Source organism: Balearica regulorum, chromosome W (genome assembly GCF_011004875.1).
Source record: "Balearica regulorum gibbericeps isolate bBalReg1 chromosome W, bBalReg1.pri, whole genome shotgun sequence".
In the NCBI taxonomy this organism is placed as follows: domain Eukaryota; kingdom Metazoa; phylum Chordata; class Aves; order Gruiformes; family Gruidae; genus Balearica; species Balearica regulorum.
This window is the reverse complement of record NC_046219.1, coordinates 29,791,943-29,806,225: the sequence shown is the minus strand read 5'-3', so window position 1 is coordinate 29,806,225 and position 14,283 is coordinate 29,791,943. Positions and strand designations below refer to the sequence as shown.

Sequence of the window (14,283 nt, the reverse complement as noted above, 5' to 3'; positions counted from 1 at the left end):
TTTACCCGGAATATCACAGAATTGTGCTGGTTTTGGCTGGGATAGAGTTAATGTTCTTCATAGTAGCTGGTTTAATGCTATGTTTTGGATTTAGGATGAGAATAATGTTGATAACACACTGATGTTTTAGTTATTGCTAAGCAGTCACGGACTTCTCAGCTTCTCATGCTGGTCTGTCAATGAGGAGGGTGGGGGGCACAAGAAGTTGGGAGGGGATACAGACAGGACAGCTGACCCAAACTGACCAAAGGGATATTCCATACCATATGACACTGTGTTCAGAAATAAAAACTGAAGGGGGAGGGAGATTGGCCATATGACATCATGCTCAGCATATAAAGCTGGGGGAAGAAGAAGGAAGGGGGGATGTTCGGAGTTATGGCATTTTGTCTTCCCAAATAACCATTACACATGATGGAGCCTTGCTTTCCTGGAGATGGCTGAACACCTGCCTGTCAATGGGAAATAGTGAATAAATTCCTTGTTTTGCTTTGCTCGTGTGTGTGGCTTTTGCTTTATCTATTAAACTGTCTTTATCTCAACCCATGAGTTTTCTCACTTTCACTCTTCTGATTCTCTCCCCCATCCTACTGGGGGGTAGTGAGCAAGCAGCTGTGTGGTGCTTAGTTGCCAGCTGGGATTAAACCACAACAGGGATGCAGCCTACTATTGGACTCTGAGCATTATCCTTAGCTATGTTGCTGATCTCACACTAATCTTCTGGCATGTTCCATCCCATCTGCCCCCCCCCCCCCCGATATGATACATATAGGTCACTCCTTGATCAATAAGGCATCCCACCAAATTAACAGGTGATAACAGAGGGGTGTTATTAACCCTGCCTACCCATTGGAGTGTTCAGGCCATAGCATCAGTGATCACCACCTTTTTGGGGTCACTCAGGCAAGAGGCCTGTAAACACACCAGCAGCCCAAGCAACTGTAGTTGATTACCCCCTTCTTAGTCCCTCCACAGGGTTATCACATTCATGGGATCAACAGGATTGGGCTATTGCTCAACATATCCCTCCATCTGCCAAGCCCAAAGCCCACCTCTGTTGCACAGGGGAATGTTTACAAGTGGCACAGGCACCAAACTCCCCAGAAGTCTGCTCTCTAGCCATCAGCTGTATCCTGCTGGCTCCAGTTTCCCAGCACATTCATAGCCACTGCAAGGGTGTTTCCTCATAGTGGTGGCTATAAATTTTCAATATATCCTTAATCTTGCTTTAAGTAAAGGACACATTCTGTGTGGTCACATTCTGGGGAATAGTACTTCAATTCTCATAGGTCTTCCTAATTGTGTAACTGAGGCTGCCTAATAGGACCTGTGCTTTTAATTCATCATCAGAGTCCTTAAGTTCACCATCCCAAAATCCCAGGTTTTGGGATCCCAGTCCATGGCACTCACCTTTAAGCTCACTTACTGTTCTCCTAGCAGCACAAGCATCACAAATCGAAAACATAGCCCCATACAAGCTACTATGAAGAAAATTAACTCTAACCCAGCCAAAACCAGCACAGGTGTGTAAGAGATACACCTACTGAGTGGCATTTCACTGTTCACAAATTCAATGATCATTAGTCCTCTCATGATTGCTTACCTGTTTACTCATTTGTTGGTTAGTCAAAGGACAACCATTGTGTTTTGCTTCTTAAGGTAAAAATGTGCCACAACTGGTACCACTCTGTCAGAGCAGAGAGTTTTTTCATGGTTTGGTTCAGGTCTTGTAGGAGGGTTTGTGAGTTCCTCTCCAGTCCCTTCCAATATTGTGCAGAGTATGTTTTGTAAACACATAAGGTGATATTTATACATACATGTGTGAGCACATACAGACCATGCATAGACATTACATTTGTATATCAGGGATTTGTTATTGATCACAATTTAAAAAATAGGAAATATGTCCATCCTCACTTTAGAGAAACAGGGTTTCTCTTTTTGGAGATTAACACCTTTAAAATGGATTCATTTCAGTTTCTAATTTTTCCTTATTTTTTTTTTTTCTTTTCTCTTCATACTTTGGTGGATGTGTTAGTATCCAGCAGAATACAATGACTCTTTATTTCTTAATCAACTCCCAAATTTAGCAAATTTAAAATTAGTTTTTTGGTTTTTGGTTTTTTTTAAAGAAGCCTTTTCTTTTATCCCCGTGGCTCAAGGTCCTTCTCCAAGCATCCTTGCAACAGAAACTTCCTGTGCTGCTGGCAGAGTTATACCAGACTATCAGGCCCTGGTGTGCTCTGCTCAACCACTTCTTGTTGACTAACAAGGGTGGCGAGTATTTGCCTAGTGACTGGAGCAGCGGGATATTTGATATTTTTACTAAGTATATTATTTACAGGGTTTACAGTGTTGATAACACAGGGATGTTTCAGTTATTGCTTAACAGTGTTTACAAAGCATCAAGGCTCTGAAGGGGAAATTCAAATTGTAACTGCTCGGCAGTGGTAATTTGTGACCAAGGAATGAACTGACATGGAAGGCAAGAAAGCTCAACTGCAAGAAGGGGTTAAACTGGCTGGAAGCAGGAATGCCAGAGACAGAAGGATTCCCTGTAAGGGAAGGAAGTTTCCCTTGGTGATGAGATAAGAAACAGCTGCGGCATTGTCTTGTAGCCATCCTGGAATGCAGGGATCACTCAGGGGCCACCTTTGGGCAGCAGAGCTGGTGCTGGGGGATGGACCCAGGGCCAGGCTGAGGTACCCCACGCAACCGCTCAGGGGATTGGTGCTGGTGCAAGTGTATATATGGAATCAGCTCATGACGCATCTTTGCAGACTCCTTGTAGAACTGCTTATGGCAGTAGGACTCTGTCCAGTACATTGTTCATTATTTTTTTTATATTTAAGCACAAATGTGTTTAATTTGCCTCAAGGGGTACCATAAAAAATCCCCAACAAGGCCTTTTCTCCTTCTCATACTGCCCCACCAGCGAGTAGGCTAGGGGTGCACAAGAAGCTGGGAGGGGACACAGCCGGGACAGCTGACCCCAACTGACCAAAGGGATATTCCATACCATATGACACTGTGCTCAGAAATAAAAACTGAAGGGGGAGGGAGATTGGCCAGAGCTGCCATTGCTCAGGGACTGGCTGGGCACTGGTTGGTTAGTGGTGAGCAATTTTGGGGTTTTTTTTGTATCACTTATTTTCCTTGGTTTGTTTGTTTTTTCTTGGGATTTTTTTGTTTTTCTTTGTTGTTTTTTCTCGTTAAACCTGAGTATTCCTTTTTGGTGCCAAACATGTAGCTTGAAAGGTTTGAGATAACAGCAGATTTGACCAGAGCATATTAGAGGGAACTTATTATATCTGTTTAACTGTTTCTGGTCACAATATTGACTTACCTGTTCTCGACACTGGTTTATCTGATCTGTGCCATGCTCCCTTTTTTGCTGTACATGTTAAAGACAGCATTTGCATTTTACTGTGCTGTGTAGCACTTGGTGCTGTTTTGCCTGGGAGAATTATGATAAAAGCACTGGCCTTGAGCTTAATCTGGTATTTGGGCTCTACATTGATGCTGTCCCTGGCATCTGGAACCATCTTATGGAGACAATTAAAAATTACATTTTTTCCTCCGAGAGTCATTTGGTGGAAGAAAAACAGAATGGCACCTTCACCACCTTCTCCCACATGGAGTATGTTTTCTCCCTCATTACAATAACTCTTCACTATCTATCTTGAACATCCTTGGGTAACCAAAATACTCCTACTGGTACTTCTCAAGAATATTTTTTCTTTTTTTTTCTAAGGTTAACCAGCTATTTAGGAATATCAAGCAGGGATATGCCCTGAGGCAGTGTGGTTATGGGTGGCAAGTCACAAGAACAGGAGGGGGAAGAGACTGGAATCATAAACGAGTCAAAAACCACCCAATCCCTATCCCTAAGTGAGCTGCAAGATATGTGAAAATATTTCAGCTGTCATCCAGGTGAGCAATTTATCAGCTGGTTGCTCCAATGCTGGGATATGGGGGCTGACAATAAGGGAGATCAGCAGCTGGAATCCCTTGTATGCTGATTTTGGCTGGGATAGAGTTAGTTTTCTTCACAGTAGCTAGTATGGGGCTATGTTTTGGATTTGTGCTGAAAACAGTGTTGCTAATATAGAGATGTTTTCGTTATTGTTGAGCAGTGCTTACACAGAGTGAAGGCCTTTTATACTTTCCCACCAGTGAGTAGGCTGGGGTGCACAAGAAGTTGGGAGGGGACACAGCCAGAACAGCTGACCCAAACTGGCCAAAGGGATGGCTCTTATGACTGGAGTGATGGAATGGAAGGATACAGACTCTTTGGAAGGACAGGCAGGAGAGATGAGGAGGGGGTGTCACCCTTTATGTCAATGATCAGCTGGAGTACATGGAGCTCCACCTGGGGATGGATGAGGAGCTGACCAAGAGCTTATGGGTCAGGATTCAAGGGAGGGCAGGGGACACTATAGTGGGAATCTGCTACAGGCCACCCGACCAGGTCATCTGACTGAGCAGATGAGGCCATCTATAGACAGACAGGAATAATCTCACTTTCACAATCCTTGGTCAAGGTGTGAAGCTCAAGGGTAGCCTTGGCTGCAGTGACCACGAAATGGTGGAATTCAGGATCCTCAGGGCAGCAAGGAGGGTGCACAGCAAGCTCATTGAGAGTATCTAAGGAACCTGAAGGTGCACGAGTCCATGGGACCTGATGAGATGCATCCGCGGGTCCTGAGAGAACTGTCGAACAAAGTGGCTAAGCCACTGCCAATCATATTTGAGAGGTCCTGGCAGTCCGGCGAAGTTCCCACCAACTGGAAAAGGGGAAACGTAACCCCCATTTTTAAGAAGGAAAAAAGAAAGACCCGGGGAACTACAGGCTGGTCAGTCTCACCTCCGTGCCTGGCAAGATTATGGAGCAGACCCTCCTGGAGACTATGCTCAGGCACATGGAAAATAAGGAGGTAACTGGTGACAGCCAACATGGCTTCACTAAGGGCAAATCGTGCCTAACAAATTTGGTGGCCTTCTGTGATGGGGTTACAGCATTGGTGGATAAGGGAAGAGTGACAGACATCATCTACCTGGACTTGTGCAAGGCATTTGACACTGTCCTGCATGACATCCTTGTCTCTAAATTGGAGAGACATGGATTCGTCGGATGAACCGCTCGGTGGATAAGGAATTGGCTATATGGTCGCACTCAAAGAGTTGTGGTCAACGGCTCAATGTCCAAGTGGAGAACAGTGACGAGTGGTGTCCCTCAGGGGTCGGTATTGTGGCCAGCACTGTTCAACATCTTTGCCAGCAACATGGACAGTGGGATCGAGCACACCCTCAGCAAGTTTGCGAACGACACCAAGCTGTGTGGTGTGGTCGACACGCTGGAGGGAAGGGATGCCATCCAGAGGGACCTTGACAGGCTGGAGAGGTGGGCCCGTGCGAACCGCATGAAGTTCAACAAGGCCAAGTGCAAGGTCCTGCACATGGGTCAGGGAAATCCCGAGGACAACTACAGGCTGGGCGAGGAATGGATTGAGAGCAGCCCTGAGGAGAAGGACTTGGGGGTATTGATTGATGAGAAGCTCAACATGAGCCGGCAGTGTGCGCTTGCAGCCCAGAAAGCCAACCGTGTCCTGGGCTGCATCACAAGAAGTGTGACCAGCAGGTCGAGGGAGGTGATTCTGCCCCTCTACTCTGCTCTGGTGAGACCCCACCTGGAGTACTGCGTCCAGCTCTGGGGGCCCCAGTACAAGAGAGATATGGAGCTGTTGGAGCGAGTCCAGAGGAGGGCCGTGAAGCTGATCAGAGGGCTGGAGCACCTCTCCTATGAGGACAGGCTGTGAGAGAGCTGGGATTGTTCAGCCTGGAGAAGAGAAGGCTCCAGGGAGACCTTCTTGCAGCCTTCCAGTACCTGAAGGGGGCCTCCAGGAAAGCTGGAGAGGGACTGTTTATGAGGGAGTGTAGTGACAGGACAAGGGGCAATGGGTTCAAGCTGAAGGAGGGTCGATTTAGATTAGATGTTAGAAAGAAATTCTTTACTGTGAGAGTGGTGAGGCACTGGAACAGGTTGCCCAGAGAGGTTGTGGCAGCCCCATCCCTGTATGTGTTTAAAGTCAGTTTGGATGGTACTTTGGGCAACGTGGTCTAGTGGAGGGTGTCCCTGCCCATGGCAGGGGGGTTGGAACTAGATGATCTTTAAGGTCCCTTCCAACCCAAACCATTCTATGATTTTATGAGTCTATGATATTCCCTACCATATAATGTCATGCTCCATATTTAAGTGGGGAAGCTAGCCAGGAGGCAGGATCATGGCTCAGGAACTAGCTCAGTATCGGCTTCAGGTGGTGAGAAATTTTGCTGTGCATCACTTGTTTTGTATTTTCTTCTTCTATTATTGTTATTATTATTATTATTATATTTCTTTTCTGTCCTATTAAACTGTCTATCTCAACCCATTAGTTTTACTTTTTTTGGTCTTTTCGATTCTCTCCCCCATCCCACTGTCATGGGGGCAGAGTGAGCGAATGGCTGTGTGGTGGTTTCAGCTGCTGGCCAGGTTAAACTATGACACCTTGCTTGGGATAACACCATTGACAAAGGTATTGGAAAAGGGGCAACAGTTTTCAGCCTCTGGAGGTGACTCTTGAGTATGAAGGAAAGGTATCCCCTCAAAGAAGATCTTGCAAATTCTCAAAGCAAGTGGACCACCATTGAGGGAGTTATCCAGTATCTGAAGGAATTAGCTGTGGTGGAGGTGATCTACAGCAACCTGGACATCAACCAGGCATCCAATGACCCAAATGAAATCTGGTGCATGCGGTCCATGTGGAAAAAGTTTGTACAAAGTGCACCGATGTCATACACCAGACCCTGGTGATAATGAGCTGGACAGACACAGAGGCACCAACTATCGATGGATTGGCCAGACAACTCTGAGAAATCAAAGAGAATTTTGCTTCCTCCCTACAGACCTGTGTCTCAGCTGTGGAAAAACTGTCCCAACAATTGTCCCAGCAATTCAAAAAGGATATGTCTTCTTCCTCACTCATACCGGCCACTGTCTCAGCTATTAAGAGTCAATCTTTTTCTGCTCAAGGGAAAGGGTACCAGTGGCATACACCACGTGCCACCCTGTGGTTCTATCTGCGTGACCAGGGGGATGACATGAGGAAGTGGGATGGTCAATCTACCCGGAGACTAGAAGCTCAAGTACAAGAAGTACAAGAAAAAAATAACAGCCAAAAGGCAGCCATCCAGGAATATTACTGCTCCAGTGTCTGTTGGGTGGAGTAGAAGGGCTGATCTTATTTCTGACACTGATGAAGGGACTTCTGGTTTGCAGTTAAAAAAATCAAGTAATGAATACTCCAACTAGGAATAAAGGTGCCCTGCCTCCGGCCAGGCAGAAGAAAGGGGCAACCAGATATAGTAGTGTGTTGGGTTTGAGTGGCAAGGTTTTGGTAGCAGGGGGGGCTACAGGGGTGGCTTCTGTGAGAAGCTGCTAGAAGCTACCCCTGTGTCTGACAGAGCCAATGCCAGCCGGCTCCAAGACAGACCCACCACTGGCCAAGGCCAAGCCAATCAGCGCCTCTGTGATAACATATTTAAGAAAGAGAAGAACAGTTAGGGAGAACTTTTGCAGCCAGAGAGAGAGGAGTGAGAAGATGTAAGAAACTCTGCAGACACCAAGGTCAGTGCAGAAGGAGGGGGAGGAGGTGCTCCAGGTGCCAGAGCAGAGATCCCCCTGCAGCCCGTGGTGAAGACCATGGTGAAGCAGGCTGTCCCCCTGCAGCCCATGGAGGAAGGATGAGGGGGTGTAGAGATTCCACATGCAGCCTGTGGAGGACTGGAGCAGGTGGAGGCACCTGAAGGAGGCTGTGGCCTGTGGGAAGCCCACACTGGAGCAAGCTCCTGGCAGGACCTCTGGACCCATGGAGAGAGGAGCCCATGCCAGAGCAGGTTTGCTGGCAGGACTTGTGACCCCGTGGGAGAGACCCACGCTGGAGCAGTTCATGAAGGACTGTCTCCCGTGAGAGGGACTCCATGTTGGAGCAGGGGAGCGATGAGAGGAGTCCTCCCCCTGAGGATGAAGAAGTGGCAGAAACACCATGTGATGAACTGACTGTAACCCCCATTGCCCATCCCCCTGTGCCGCTGAGGGGGGGCAGAGGTTGAAGCCGGGAGTGAAGTTGAGCCCGGGAAGATGGGAGGGGTGGGGGGAGGTGTTTTAAGATTTGGTTTTATTTCTCATTCCTCTACTCTGTTTTGCTTAGTAATAAATTAGATTAATTTTCTCTCTAAGTTCAGTCTGTTTTGCTCGTGATGATAATTGGTGAATGATCTCTCCCTGTCCTTATCTCGACCCATAAGCTTTTCGTTATACTTTTTCTCCCCTGTCTAGTGCAGGAGGGGGAGTGATAGAGCAGCTCTGGTGGGCACCTGGCCCTCAGCCAGGGTCAACCCACACTGTAGACTGTGTGGGTTCGATGGCCTGGCACATTAGCCCCACGGGAGTATAAAGCTGTGGTGGGCACTGGTGCACAGTGTACCCTAATACCATCAGCTTACAAAGAGGCAGAATCCATCTATATTTCTGGAGTGACAGGGGGATCCCAACAGTTAACTGTACTGGAGGCCAAAGTAAGTCTAACTGAGAATGAGTGGCAAAAGCATCCTGTTGTGACTGGTCCTGAGACTATGTGCATCCTTGGCATAGACTACCTCAGGAGAGGGTATTTCAAGGACCCAAAAGGTGGGCTTTTAGCATAGCTACCTTGGAGATGGAAGAAATTAAACATCTGTCTGCTTTGCCCATTCTCTCGGAGGACCTTTCTGTTGTGGGGTTGCTGCGGGTTAAAGAACAGCAGGTGCCAACTGCTACCATGACAGTGCAGTGGCAACAATATCACACCAACTGAGACTCCCAGGTTCCCATCCATAAGCTGATTTGTCAACTGGAGAGAAAAGGAGCGATCAGCACAATTCCATCACCCTTTAATAGCCCCATATGGCCAGTGCAAAAATCTAATGGAGGGTGGAGGCTAACAGCGGAATATCATGGTCTGAACAGTCACGCAGCCTCTGAGTGCTGCCATACCAGACATGCTAGACCTCCAATACAAACTGGAGTCAAAGGCAGCAAAACAGTATGCCACAACTGATATCACTAATGTGGTTTTCTCAATCCCTTTGGCAGCAGAGTGCAGGCCACAGTTTGCTTTCACTTCGAGGGGTGTCCAGTACACTTGGAATCAACTGCCCCAGGGGTGGAAACACAGTCCCACCATTTGCCATAGGCTGATACAGACTGCACTGGAAAAGGATGAAGCTCCTGTGTTGGAAGACCGTGACTGGGGGGATGATAAATTCCCAGCCGACCCTGAACTTGTTCAAGACTTGCTGCTCCAGCTGGATGTACATAAATCTATGGGGCCTGATGGGATTCATCCCAGGGTACTGAAAGAGCTGGCCGATGTCACTGTGGGACCTCTCTCCATTATTTTTTATACGGACTTGGGAGTCTGGAGAGGTCCCAGTCGACTGGAAGCTGGCAAATGTTGTTCCAATTTTCAAGAAGGGTAAGAAGGAAGACCCTGGTAATTACAGGCCTGTCAGTCTCACTTCAGCACCTGGTAAAATTATGGAGAAGGTTATTCTAGGAGTTATTGAAAAACACTTGAGAGAAAACATAGTCATTGGTCATAGCCAGCATCGGTTCACTAGGGGAAAGTCCTGCTTAACCAACTTAATTTCCTTTTAGGACAAGGTCACCCATCTAGTTGACCAAGGGAAGCCAGTAGATGTGGTGGTTTTGCATTTTAGCAAAGCTTTTGATACTGTGTCTCACAGTATCCTTCTGGACAAAATGTCCACCACACAGCTAGACAAGTCCATAATACGATGGGTGAGCAATTGGCTGATGGGTTGGGCTCAAAGAGTTATAGTAAATGGGGTTACATCAGGCTGGTGGCCAGTCACCAGTGGGGTTCCCCAGGGCTCAGTTTTAGGGCCAGTGCTCTTTAATTTTCTTATAAATGATCTGGATGCAGGAATCGAACGTACATTAAGTTTGCCAATGATACTAAACTAGGAGGAGCTGTGGATTCCCTCGAGGGTAGAGAGGCCTTACAGAGAGATCTGGATAGACTAGAGAGCTGGGCCATCACCAACTGTATGAAATTTAACAAGAGTAAGTGCTGGATTCTCCACCTGGGATGGGGTAATCCTGGTTATGCATACAAATTGAGAGGATGAGAGGCTGGAGAGCAGCCCCATGGAAAGACATCTGTGGGTTTGGGTTGATGGCAAGTTAAATATGAGTCAACTGTGTGCCCTGGTAGCCAAAAGGGCCAACTGTGTCCTGGGGTGCACAGCATAGCTAGCTGGTTGAGGGAGGTGATTGTCCCACTCTACGCTGCACTGGTGCGGCCCCACCTCGAGTACTGTGTGCAGTTTTGGGTGCCTCAATACAAGAAGGACATCAAACTATTAGAGTGTGTCCAGAGGAGGGCGACCAAGATGGTGAAAGGTCTTGAGGGCAAGACTTATGAGGAGCAGCTGAGGTCACTTGGTTTGTTCAGTTTGGAGAAGAGAGGGCTGAGGGGCAACCTCATCACAGTCTACAACTTCCTCAAGGGGGCCAGCAGAGGGGGAGGTGCTGATCTCCTCTCTCTGGTGACCAGTGACAGGACATGAGGAAATAGAATGAAGCTGCATCAGGAAAAGTTCAGATGGGACATTAGGAAAAGGTTATTTACTGAGAGGGTGGTTGGTCACTGGAACAGGCTCCCCAGGGAAGTGGTCACAGCACCAAGCCTGTCAGAGTTCAAGGAGCATCTGGACAACACTCTTAGTCATATGCTTTAGGTAGTCCTGCAAGGAGCAGGGAGTTGGACTTGATGATCCTTATGGGTCCCTTCCAACTCGAGATGTTCTGATTCTATGATTCTACTGAGCATCTAAGGACAGTTACTAGAGGGCTCCATTGTGTGTGTGTGTGTGTGTGTGTGTGCTGGGAGTGGTGGTATGTGGGTACAGTGTCAGTACCAGCAACTGGAGTGGGGCTGTGGCCTTGGGGTCTTTAATTTTCAGGTGCCAGCTACTGGGAATCCTGGGATCCAGGGGCAGACTGAGTGCCTGAGTCCATTTGCTGAAGGGATCCACCTTGTTTATATGTATACATATATTCTCACTAGTGGACTTCCATCCTGGTCAGCCAGAGAGGGGAACAGGATGAGGCCTTTGATGCTGTTTGTGTTTCTGAGTGCTGTGTTTTTTTTGTCTGTGTTGATCTGTTTGGTCAGCTCTCTATGTGTGTGTGTACAGAAAAAAACAAAAACAGGTGCCCAGTCTGTTTCTGAGCAGTGATTCCACCTCCTGGCTAGCTTCCCCAGTTATATACGTTATATGGTAGGGAATATCCCTTTGGTCAGTCTGGGTCAGCTGTCCTGGCTATGCTCTCCTAGCTTCTTGTGCACCTGGCAGGGCATGAAAAGCTGAAAAGTCCTTGACTTAGTGTAGACACAACAACTGCCTAGCAACAAGTAAAAACATCAGTGTGTTATCAACATTATTCTCATCCTAAATCCAAAACACAGCACTATACCAGCTACTAGGAAGAAAACTAACTCTGTCTCAACCAAAACCAGGACAATTGTGTATATAGGTGCCTATTGGGAATACATTCTCAGCCTTGCTACTGTCTGGATCTGGTGACATGGAGCTGCAGCAACCTTGTCTCTATTGGGCTGTTGGATTCAGCAATTACTAACAGTCTTCTGGTTTGTGATATGGAAGGTATTTTCAAACAAAATTAATAGATTCTTGCTGATAAAGATTTGGCTTTGTTGCACAGTGCCTTAGGGGTCTTAGCCTTTTGTATTGCTAAGGGACTTCTATATGCAACTCCCGTAGCCTGCTTTCCACTCTCAGCTCTGTAACCTTTCACCCAAAGTGCTGTGGCAGTGGTTTTCATGTTGTTCTCTTGGTGTTAGGTTATGTGATAAAAGCTCATCTGCACACCCATAAAGGAGCACAGAGGAAATGGCAGCAGGGGCGCGGGGCTGGGGGAGAGGAAGCCCAAATAATACTCTGCTCCTTCCAGGCAGGCTCATCACAGGATCCATCAGCAATCAAAGGCCCATCTCCAAAAGCCTAGAGGAGCACAGAAACCCAAAGGCAGGTGGGGAGGGAACCCAGGAAAGTCTCACTCCCATGGTCTAGATGTGACACTCATCAAGATGAGTCAACAGGAGCAGCTTTGAGACCGAAGGGGGATTACTGCCTAGGGGTATGGGACACATTATGGGATGGAGAAGAGCATTTCAGGATTGCACAGGACTTATTATGGGAAGATTAGAGGAGGAACCAAAGGTGGGGAAATGGATAGATCTAGGTGATTAGGGGAGGAACAAGCATGGGAAAAGAGGGAGATAAAGAGAGCTCATCATGTGTAAATAGTTTGCTGGTCAGTACGCTTGTCTGACCTTGCTCTGCACCTAGTCAGTGCAGTCTTCCCTGTCTTGTTATTATATTAAATTCTAACTCCTTTCCTGGGTGAGGGACTGTCCTGGGTTCGGCTAGGATAGAGTTAATTTTCACCAGAAGCTGGGATGGGACACAGCCAGGACAGGTGACCCAAACTAGCCAAAGGGGATATTCCATACCATGTGACATCATGCTCAGGATAAAAGGGAGGCTAGTCGGGGAGGGGTGGCATGGCTCCAGGACATGTGGCTTGGGGACTGTCCGGCTTCGGGACGGGTCTGAGCTGTACGGTCGTTGGGTGAGAAACTCATTGTGTCACCAGTTTTGTAAATTCTGTTAAGAACTGTTGTTGTTATTTCCCTCTCCCTTTGTTGTCCCAGTAAACTGTCTTTATCCCAACCTATGAGGTTTTGCCTTTGTCTCTCATCCTCCTCCCCATACTGCCAGGGGAGGCGAGGTGAGTGAGCAGCTGCATGGTGCTCAGCTGCCGGCTGGGGCTAAACCACGACAGGGACTCTCTATTCTATGTGCATGTGTGTGTATGGGGGTCTGAGTGCCAGCAACTGGAGTGGGACCTCAGGTCACAGGGGCTCATGTGTCTGTGGTGTCAGCAACTTGGAGCGAGTGTGGGTGTGTGAGTGTGTGATCGCTAGCAAAGATCAAGCCAGACTAGCCAGCCAGTAGGTGAAGTAGCCTGGGAGCCAGGTGTGTGTGTCTCTAAGGGTGAGACCACAGGGATGTTCGCTACTGGATGGACCAGGGGAGTCCTGGACAGCTGTGTATGTTTGTGTGTGAGCGAGATGGTCTGTACCACCAACTGGAGTGGAACAGCGGCCTTGGGGGCTCATATGCCCAGGTGCCAGCAAAAGAGGAGCCTGGGATCCAGAGGCAGCTACTGGGCAGACCAACTGTGTGAGCCCAGCTACAGGAGGGATCTGCATTTTACATATGTGTATATGTTCTCACTAATGAACCTCCATCCTGCTCAACCAGACAGGGGAACAGGATGAGTTTGCTGGTACTGTATGCACTTCTGTGTGCCTGTCTGTGTTGATCTGTGTGGCTGGTCGTGTATATATATGTGGTGTATACATGTACTCTATGTGCATGTGCCTACTAGGAATACATCTTCAGCTTCTCTACTGGTTGGACCTGAGGGCATGGAGCTGTGGCAGCCTCACCTCTCTCAGGCTGCTGGATTTGGCCCTATTCCCTTACAGTGTTATTCCCAGGGCCTTGCACCTGCAAACCCCAACACTGTTGTTATGACAGGTTCTCATGGGAATGCCACCTGCATTGTGTTTACGTGGCAAAGTTTTGGTAGCTCATGCTAAGGCCTGATGTATGCTGGGAGCAGTGCCATTAGGAAAAAGCAAGAGCACCACATAGGCAGGACAGCTGGCCAGAAAGACCTAATAGGCCTTTATGCAGCCATTATCTCCTGCAGCTTGCTGTATCCTGCAGCCATCATCTTTGCATTATGAGTGTCTGGCAGTTTCGTCAGAATCTGCCAACTCATGGAAATGGTGTAGACCAAACTTCTAAGTTGGAAGGTATAAAAATGTCAGCCTACCCAAAAAGTTTTGAAGTGGGTCACAGCAGCTGGATTGCTGATCCTGTCGCATTGTGGGAAAGCGTCAGAGGTGGAAGGCTGCTTTATGGAGTCCTACAGGATGTATTGCAGAAGCTGCTGAAGGAGAAGGTGAATCAAGTCAGTTTGCAGAGGTGAAAGCCATCCAGCTGGCTTTAGATATTGCTGAAAGAGAAAAGGGGCCAATGCTCTATCTCTATACTGAGTAAAGGATGGTGGCAAATGCCCTG

The 14,283-nt window shown here is 47.7% G+C and overlaps 1 protein-coding gene across 1 annotated transcript in view; it reads right to left on the bottom strand.

The window, feature by feature from the left end:
• LOC142599332 (amyloid-beta A4 precursor protein-binding family A member 1-like) overlaps positions 1 to 14,283 on the bottom strand; it is a gene marked incomplete at its 5' end in the record, with an annotated part of 106,633 nt that overhangs the window by 52,626 nt on the left and 39,724 nt on the right. The window lies entirely within an intron of this gene.